Here is a 9571-nt window from a genome sequence, read left to right as displayed (position 1 = left end):
TTGAGACAGAGTCTCCCTCTGTCTGTCGCCCTGGCTGGAGTGCAGTGGCACAATCTTGGTTTGCTGCAACCTCTGCCTCCTGGGTTCAAGCGATTCTCCTACCTCAGCCTCCTGGGTAGCTGGGATTACAGAAGCGTACCACCATGCCCGGCTAAGTTTTGCATTTTTAGTAGAGATGGGGTTTCACCAGGTTGGTCAGGCTGGTCTCAAACTCCTGACCTCGTGATCCACCTGCCTCAGCCTCCCAAAGTGTTGGGATTACAGGCGTGAGTCACCGTGTCCAGCCAGATAATTTCTTTACCTATGGAGTTGACATTTCACAATGCTATGTCCTAATGTGGGTTTATTTTCATTTATTATGCTGGGTACTCATTAGACCATTTCCAACTGGAAAATCATATTTAAGTTCTGGAATTTTTTCTTGTATAGTTTCGTGTTTTCTCTGTTCTTTTTAGATATCCAGTTAATTTGACATTGGATTTCCTGGATGGGTTCTCTAATTTTATCTATTTTTTGTTGTTGTTTTACTTTCTAGATTTCTTCAATTTTATTTTCAGACTTTCTATTGAATTTTAAATTATGGTTGCCATACTTTTAATTTTCAAGAGCTTAACCATGTCTTCTGACTCATTAATCTCTTAGAGCATCCTAATCCTATTTCATGATGCAATATTATTTCAGCTGAGAATTTGAATTCTAGTTTTTAAACCTCTTATGAGGTTTGTCTTCTGTGCCACGCGGTTGTTTCACCAGAATCCCTCTTTTTTCTTTTTGATTTGGTCTATTTCATCGTGGTGGCTTCCCTCCGAAGTCTGGAGATGGGTGGCTATTTGTTCACTTACAGGTGATGTGCTAAAAATGTGATGAGCAACTCAGTGCGCATGGGTGGGGCTTTTTGGCTGATGGATTTCATGGGAAGGGGATCGAGGGAAGCCAGCTTTTTCTTTGGAGGCCTCTCCAAATGACAGTAACTATAGGCCTTTCCTCTGTGGCCAATTTTTCCAGAGGAGGGTCCTCCAGTCTCCTTCCTGTGGGAGAGGGTTGTGGCTAAGCCTGGCTGGGTCCCTTACTCCGTCCATCCACTTTAACTTCATCCTTATCTTCAGTCTGTTGCCCGACTTCCCTGCTTCATTGTGTCTGGAGTCCTCAAGTTCAGGGCCTCTCTGGTTCAGCTTCTCCAGAGAATTACTCACCTCCTGAGAGCATTGAAGAGAGCACAGGCAGTGCCTGGATCCACTGGGAGGGGTGGTGACCTGGGTGGTCTCACTGTTCTGACCAGACTTGCCATCAACTTCTCTATTTTCTTCCCTGTTGGGAAAGGCAATCACGTGCAGCTTCCTGCTCCTGCACAATCACGTTGAGAATGGACCTGGAACACTTCCTCACTGAGATATAAGAGCACTACAGGCTGTGCGGGGCTTATCTCCATGAGCGGGAATATCTTGCCCTGTTGCAGACTCAACGTGTACTCCTTTGTTCTGCTTAAGCTCATGTGTCAATGGCCCTCATACACACCCAGCTTTCTGCCTTTCAGACCCCCTGGCGGAGGGGGAGGGTCCTTCCACTGCAGCACTAAGTGGGGCACTTGCAGTCACATTGCCTTTGTTACCTGTGGAGCAGGTCTACTGCCCTTGTAGGGCTGATGCATTGCAAGGGGCTGAACCTCCTGCACTGTCTCCTCTTGGTGTAAGTAAACACTGTGCCACCTGAGCCTGGTGTGTGTGTTGTCTGTCTTCAGTGACCTTGAGTCATGCATTGGTCTCTTCCCTGGGAGGCACGTATCTGCCTTTTGACCTTGGCTGCACAGCCTGGATACCCAGCAAACCGTGAAACAACCTCCGTGTTTCACACCTTTTACCGTGGCAGCCAGTGCCTCCAATTCCTGAGCTTTGCTGGGATTTTGTAGGGCATTAGCTGTTTCTCCTCAGTAGAGTCATGCATGCTTAACCACTGGGATATGTTCTGAGAAATGCATCGTTAGGTGACTTCATTGTTGTGGAAACATCGTAGAATGCACTTACACAAACCTAAATGGTACAGCTTGCTACACACCTACGCTACATGGTGTTGTCTATTGCTTCTAGACTACAAATCTGTACAGCATGTTACTGTACTGAACACTGTAGGCAGCTGTAACACAAATGGTAAGAATTTGTGGTATCTAAACAAACTTAAATATAGAAAACAGTAAAATCACAGTATAAAAGATAGAAAATGGAATGTGTATATAGGGTACTTACCATGAATGGAGCTTGCAGGACTGGAGGCTGCTGTGGGTGAGTTGGGAGTGAATGTGAATGGCTAGGATATTATATACTTTTACACAACTGGCAGCACAGTAGGTTTGTTTACACCAGCCAGCGTCACCATAATCCCGTAATGTGCCACACTACAATGTTAGCCATGGCTATGACCTCCTTAGGTGACAGAACACTTTCAGCTCCATTATACAGAATCTTCCGGGCCCACGGCTGTACATACGGCCCATTGTTGACCACTATGTGGGGCATGACTGGCTTCCCTTCTGTAGGCACTCACCACTGTACTTCTCCCCAGTGTAGGTCTCATTGTTCTTGGCTCTGCCGTGTCAACTGCCATCCTCTTGACTGCCACTTTCATATAGTTTGATTCAAGGTTACAGGTATTTGGTCTTTTTTCCAAGAGTCTATTTGTTATTACTATTGTACTATTGTGTCCTCAGCACCAACCACAGTATCTGGCACATAGTAGGCACTCAAATAATCTGGTTTCTTTTTTCTGAGACAGATTTCACTCTGTTGCTCAGGCTGGAGTACAGTGGCATGAACACGGCTCATTGCAGCCTTGACCTCCTGGGTTTAAGCGATTCTCTCACCTCAGCCTCCCAACTAGTTGGGACCACAGGTATGTGCCACTGTGCCCCACTAATTAAAAAAAAAAAAAAGTTTTTTGGAGAGATGGGGCCTCACCATGTTGCCCAAGCTGGTCTCGAACTTCTGGGCTCAAGGAATCTTCCCACCTTGGCCTCTCAAAGTGCTGGGATTACAGGTGTGAGCCACCATGCCCAGTCTCAACTATCCATTTTATGAGAGGAAGAATTTCTTAGGACCTATTGTAATTTGGGGCCAATTTTTTTCTGAGAATTTCCGCAATGTTCATGGTTGTGGTAGGGGCTAAAGATATAGCAAGGATGGCCATCTAGGGGCAACTAGAAGAATTCAGGTAAGATGATGGTGGTTACCACTTCTAATTTGTTGAACCACAGACAATTCATTATCCTGAGTGCTGTGCATTTCCATCCTTGGATTGTTTTTATTCTTCTATCACTTCAGCTCCATTCTCCTCCGAGCTCCTATTTCTGGAAATAAGTTACAGCCTCCACACCTGGGCATCAGCTGGTTGCACTTCTTTGTGGTCCACTTGAGTATGACTTTTCCATGTGTTATTTTGCAAAGGGTTATCAAAATTTAGGTCATTTGGGAGAAATGGCATTTGCCATTAATTGGAAGAAATAAAAGTTATAATTTATCAGAGAACTCTTTCCTGACTCACTCCTACCCTTATTGGGTCCTTTTATTAAGATATTCTCAAATCCTTTAAAAAAAAAAAAAAAAAAAAAGATATTCTCAAATCCTATGTATGCTTCCTGTGCAGCACTTGTTAGAAGTTGTCACACAGGTTTTCAAAATCTTTTGGTGGCTTTCATTAGACATTAAGTTTCTTGAGGTCAGGGACCACGTCTGTCTTTTTTGCTACGTTCCCAGCACTCAGCACAGTACTCAGAACATGAAGGTGGTGGTCAGTGGCTATCTGCTGAATCAATGAGTATAGGACCAAAGCCCAGGCTGCTCAAATGTATGTGCTGATGGCATTTATGTGCAGGTAAATAGCTCTTATCCACAGCTTACCTTATTCTACTGTCCAAGCATCAGCATCCTGTGACTAAGTAAGAAATCAGAAATAAGTGAATTTTATGGGGACTAATTTTCTGAAGTTGGCTCAGGAGGGGAAAAATGGAGACCTGACATAAAATTAATTAATTTATAAATCAGTTTATTTACAGATTTTATCTTTTCTTAAAGTATATTTCAGTTAACAAATCTATTTACACAGGTATACATGGGAATTCATCCCAGTTATTTTACAGATCATACTTACAAACCACACCCTTAAGTGTTCGGTGCAAAATTGCACTGGATGTGACTATTGGCTGAAAATGGCCTGATGACCAGGCTATTTACACGCACACAGTAAACGGGTTTATTTTTTCATGTCTGCACAGTACAGTACACACAAGGAGGCTGAACCTCCCACAGAATGCTTTGCAATGTGTTTACCAAGAAGGCTTTGCAAAGTTCAGAAGGAAAAGCTATTAAACATAGATTAATTAAAATGACAGTACCTGCTTTACATCAGTTTACATTTTTTCTTCACATTTTTATAATACAAAGATATTTTACTGAATTGTTGCACAACCAGTTGAAGATGATTTGTAAACATGTAAATTCCTACAATTTGCATTAAACGTCATTGTAGTTTCTATAATTTGCTCTTTGAATTAATGTTTTACTCACTAGTATTCTTAAGGTAGTAAAAGGAAGATGTAAGTTTGTATTTCTTGCAGAAAAGTTATGAGTCTCTAATGCTGTGCTACAGAAATTCTTTTGCGAGTACACACTTTATTCAAGTATTGCAAAAAGCTAAGGCCACTTTTTTTCAAGACAAGAAAGTGAACAAAATTGTTTTATCAATAGGCCACAACACTCTTATGAGCAGTGAAATCTCTTTTGAAAGATAATTTCTCAGAGACCTGTAGTCACAGAAGGAATTTTATTTTCTTTTAGGTAAAAGAAAAACAAATTACCTTCCTTATTAACTACGTTTGAGCTCTCCCCACTTTTCCCTACGGTAAAAATTCCTGTGTAGACCTGAAGAGGGAATCTATACCCTGTACTTGTTTAACCCAGAGTTAACTACTCTGGATAGCACAAATTGTTTTGGACTCAGAAGTAAATCTGAAGCCTATATGTTGGTTTACTACTAAATTCTGATAGTGCTATTCTAAAAGATATTACTGCTGATGCAAAGATTTTTTTTAGAGGAATTATGAAGGAAGAGTGAAAGAGGACGAGGATGTAGGGAGAAGGAACAAAGATTAGAAAGAGGGAATATTTAGGTTCTTGATTAAGAGGCAGAGCTGATTTAAAAGATACCAACATGGAACGAGTGGCTGGGTATCCACATCTATCTTTCTTAATCCTAAGAATAAAGCCATTTCAATTAGATCCAAATAGTTAATAAGAAATCTGCTAATTATGTATTTTTTTTTTAATTTTGCTACCAAACTACAGATAATCATTTCTAGCAAAGAATAAGACTGATCCATTTCCGCCTCTCATGTGGAGCCTAGGATTCTTCAGACAGTAAAGACAGTTGGAGTCTGTCAGGACAGCTACTGCCACATTCTTGGCAGCACTTCTTACCAGATTGCTGATTCCATGACTTGTATTATTATTATTTTTTCTCTTTCTGGAGTCATAATGTCATAAAGAATAAACTTTCTTATTAAAAACTGGTTTTACGTCCAAATAATGAAGATGTAGAAACACAATCTACAGTCCCATTATAACATTTTGAAATTCATTTATAAAAAATTTACAGCAGCTGTAAAGTTTCAGTATCATAAGGACAATGTGATCCTACAAACAGCCAAAGGATGCAGACAAGATGTTTTTCTGTCTTCCAAATAACACAAACTGAAAAGAAAAGCCTTTGCTTTTCCTTAACCACATAAAAATAGTATTTCCACACTACTGGTTAATAACCCCAAGAAACCTTTGCTTTTCTTAGTCAATATGCTCATTATGGCTACAAGACTACAGCTCAACATCACAAGCCCAGAAGAAATGCTGGTAAGACATCAATCTGAGCATTTCCCGAGACCCAATCACAACATTTCAGTGCTTTCCTTATTTGTCAAGCGCTATCATACCAGTCACTGTGCAAAATGCAAATATTCCAATGATTATTTCAGTACGTTTCTAATAACGACAAGATGAAACCCAAGAGGAATGGGAGTGTGCATAGTGAAATAGTTAAGATGCAAAGGCAAGTTTGGAGGGAAGATGCAGAAATGAACGAACGTGCACACTTAAAAGATTATACCATCTTTGGGGTTTTTCTAACACATTTTGAAGCTATAACATTCCAGGATATTTGTAAATATGAATCCAGTGGATGTCTTGGATCATGCTTCTAACCAGGACCTTCAATATTAAGGCATTTACATTCGCGCCTAAGAGTTTCCACATTCTTCTAGATTACTTGAAGAGGGACAGGACTGATGAACAGAAACCAGTCAAGAAGGCAGGGTACTGAGGTCCCAGGAGAGCATCTCTTATGCTCTAATGTAGCAGCTGGAGTCTATATATATTTTTTTCAGATGCAGGTAATAGTTGTGAGAAGCAATGCTGCAAGAGAGGCAGAGTTAAACTGTACAGTGTCTTTAAATCATTTTATCCCATCCTGCTACTGCAGGTGATCTTGGAAAAGCCCATCTTCATTTCACTGAATTAAAATGACTTCTTCAATATGTGTATTGGTTTGTTAAAACCATAGGTTCCTGTGCAAAGACTGAACCACAGAAGCTTCAAGATGGAGGTTTAACTATTACAAGAAGAATCTTTCACTTCTGAATAGGGACATACATTTTCAACTTAATAATTTATCTTAAAATAAATTAAAAAATGTTCCATAGCGCAAAACAAGCACACGAACAACAGACAATATCTTTTTGTCTTTGGTGCACACACTCATTTCCTAAATCATTCAAGTAACAGCATCTCTAACTTCTTGGGGAAAGATGGGAGTTGAAGGTTTGAAGGCCAAAATGAATTATTTCCACTTTGCCATGCCTGGATGCCTGAGATGGTCCTGAGTATCTGTGATTCTGGGAGCAGCTGGTAGAGATTCAGAACGAGTAAGAAAAGTGCAGGAGTAAACCAAGGGGTAGAAGAACCAGCCCTGCATTGGTCCTTTGAGCCCAGTCTTCAGTAGGGGCATTTCTTTGTTTTTACGCCCACACAGAGAACACTAAACATAATGCAGAGGTTTAAAATTCTTTAGATGGTGCTCAGAAAGCAAGGCTACCACTTATTCCTGTTAGCCTGACAGTCCACTTGGTGCTGCTCAACTACAATAATGGAAGAAAATGATCTTCAAAAAGAAATGAAATAAACTCCAGAATGTGAAGTTGGCAGACATTATTAAGCTTGCCTATTTTAGAAGCGGTTAAGGTTTTAATACTGTTTAGAGACTATAATGTCCATTTATGACTTCCATGGTATAGACCAGAATTACATTTCAAAAGTGATGTGATGCATTGATCTATACCTCTCTCACTTGACTTCAGACTCAAATAAGTGATACCCTAGTCTAAACTCAGAGGTAAGTCTGCTGTTTTTGGCCCTCTCTGAGACCCAGTGGGGTTGCTAGCGAGAGGTATACAATTACACTGTGCAACTCTGCCCACCGAAAATAACCAATTAATCCAGTGGATAGTCTCGAAAGGCAAAGGCTGTAATACCAGATATACCACATTGTCCTATGAACTCCATACTGGTAGTCTTTAAGAATAAGTACAAGGTCCGGAAGCACTCTTGCTATGATGGCGATGGGGTGTACATCAGGAGGCAGAAAGGCCCAGGACTCACATTAGCACTCAGTGTTCGATTTATTTGCAAGATGTCACACAAGTAGCATTCTCCCCTGCTTTTCACTGATCTGATTCAGAACATCAATAGTGTCTTTGATCAGGGTCTCAAAGATCCCGTCGGCGAGCTGCATCTTCACACACAATTCATCCTCATCATAGTTCACCCACTGTGCCTCCTCCTCATGGAGCTCCTGAACCTAGGATTTAGAAGACAACAAACTTAGAAAACCCCTGTCACACAAAAGCTAGAAAATATAATTGCTGACTTTGTAGTCCTATCCATAGGAATACAGCCCAAGGAAATAAACCAGAGAAAAAAGGTAATTCATATGACATCAGTACCCCTTTTAAAATTGCAAAAAGTTTAAAAAACCTCAATTGCCAAATAATATCAAGATGACTTCAAAAATACATTTGACAATATTGGAGTATTTCATAGATATTAAAGATTACCAGTATGTTGTCTATGTCAACGTTAAGGGAACATGTATTCCATAAAGAATTCCATACCATAAGGGAATAAGGAATTTAATGGAAGGAGAACACAAAATATTAGACAGAAATGTTCCTCTACTTACAATGAAGTTATGTCCAATAAATTCGCTGTAAATTGAAAATATCATTAAGTCAAAAATGCAGTGAATACACCTAACTTACTGAACATATAGCTTGGCCTAGTCCATCTGAAACATGCTCAGAACATGTACATTGGCCTAAAGTTGGGCAGAATTACCTGCATCACAGTCCACAGGAGAGTATCGGTGTTCACCCTCATGATGGTATGGCTGACTGTGAGCTACAGCTCACTGCTGCTGCCCCCAATACCACTTATTACTAGCCCAGGAAAAGATCAAAATTCAAAAAATCGAAGTACTGTTTCTAGTGAGTGTGTGTTGCTTTCATAACATTGCAATGTTGAAAAACAGTTAAGTCGAACCTTCATTAGGTAGGGGACATCTGTATATGGATTTACAATTATAAAATGCATATATTAAAAGACAATATTGAATGTGATTCTGGAGTATTATAATAAATAACACTTGTTATAAATAAATTTATCCTTACGGTAGTTTTCAAATGTAATATTGCTTAAGTTTATTTTTCGAATCACTATTATATTAATACAATACTTGCTCTTTTTGCATTTTAGGATTCTTAGGTAAATAAAAACTAATCAAATAGAAATAACCTCCCCAGATTTATTGCTTGTTTATAATACATGGGAAAAAACCTACTTTATTCTAAAAGAAACACATTAGATTGGCTGGGTGCGGTGGCTCACGCCTGTAATCCTAGCACTTTGGGAGGCCTACGTGGGTGGTTCACCTGAGGTCAGGAGTTCGAGATCAGCCTGGCCAACATGGCAAAACCCCGTCTCTACTAAAAATACAAAAATCTGCCAGACATGGTGGCACGTGCCCGTAGTCCCAGCTACTAGGGAGGCTGAGGCAGGATAATCGCTTGAACCCAGGGGGCGGAGATGGCAGTGGGCCAAGATTACACCACTTCACTGTAGCCTGGGCAACAGAGTGAAACTCTGTTAAAAAACAAAACAAAACAAAAACAAAAAAACCACATTAGATTTGCTATACAAAATAACATTGTGAATGGGATGGAGGCCAGATAGGGAAGTGAACCCTGATCTAGTCACAAATTCAGCAAAATTAATTGCAGTGACAGGGGTCTCTAACTAGAAGTCTTACCTGGCAAAAAGCCGAGTGACAACATGCTCCTGGCTTGCCCCAATCATAGTTTTATCTTTAAAAAAGCATAGAAAGTGGGCCGGCGTGGTGGCTCATGCCTGTACTTCTAGCACTTTGGGAGGCGAAGGCGGGTGGATCACGAGGTCAGGAGTTCAAGACCAGCCTGACCAACACA

Source organism: Rhinopithecus bieti, unplaced genomic scaffold, assembly GCF_001698545.2.
Source record: "Rhinopithecus bieti isolate Rb0 unplaced genomic scaffold, ASM169854v2 scaffold_15676, whole genome shotgun sequence".
Classification (NCBI taxonomy): Eukaryota; Metazoa; Chordata; class Mammalia; order Primates; family Cercopithecidae; genus Rhinopithecus; species Rhinopithecus bieti.
Note: the sequence above shows the minus strand (reverse complement) of the source record.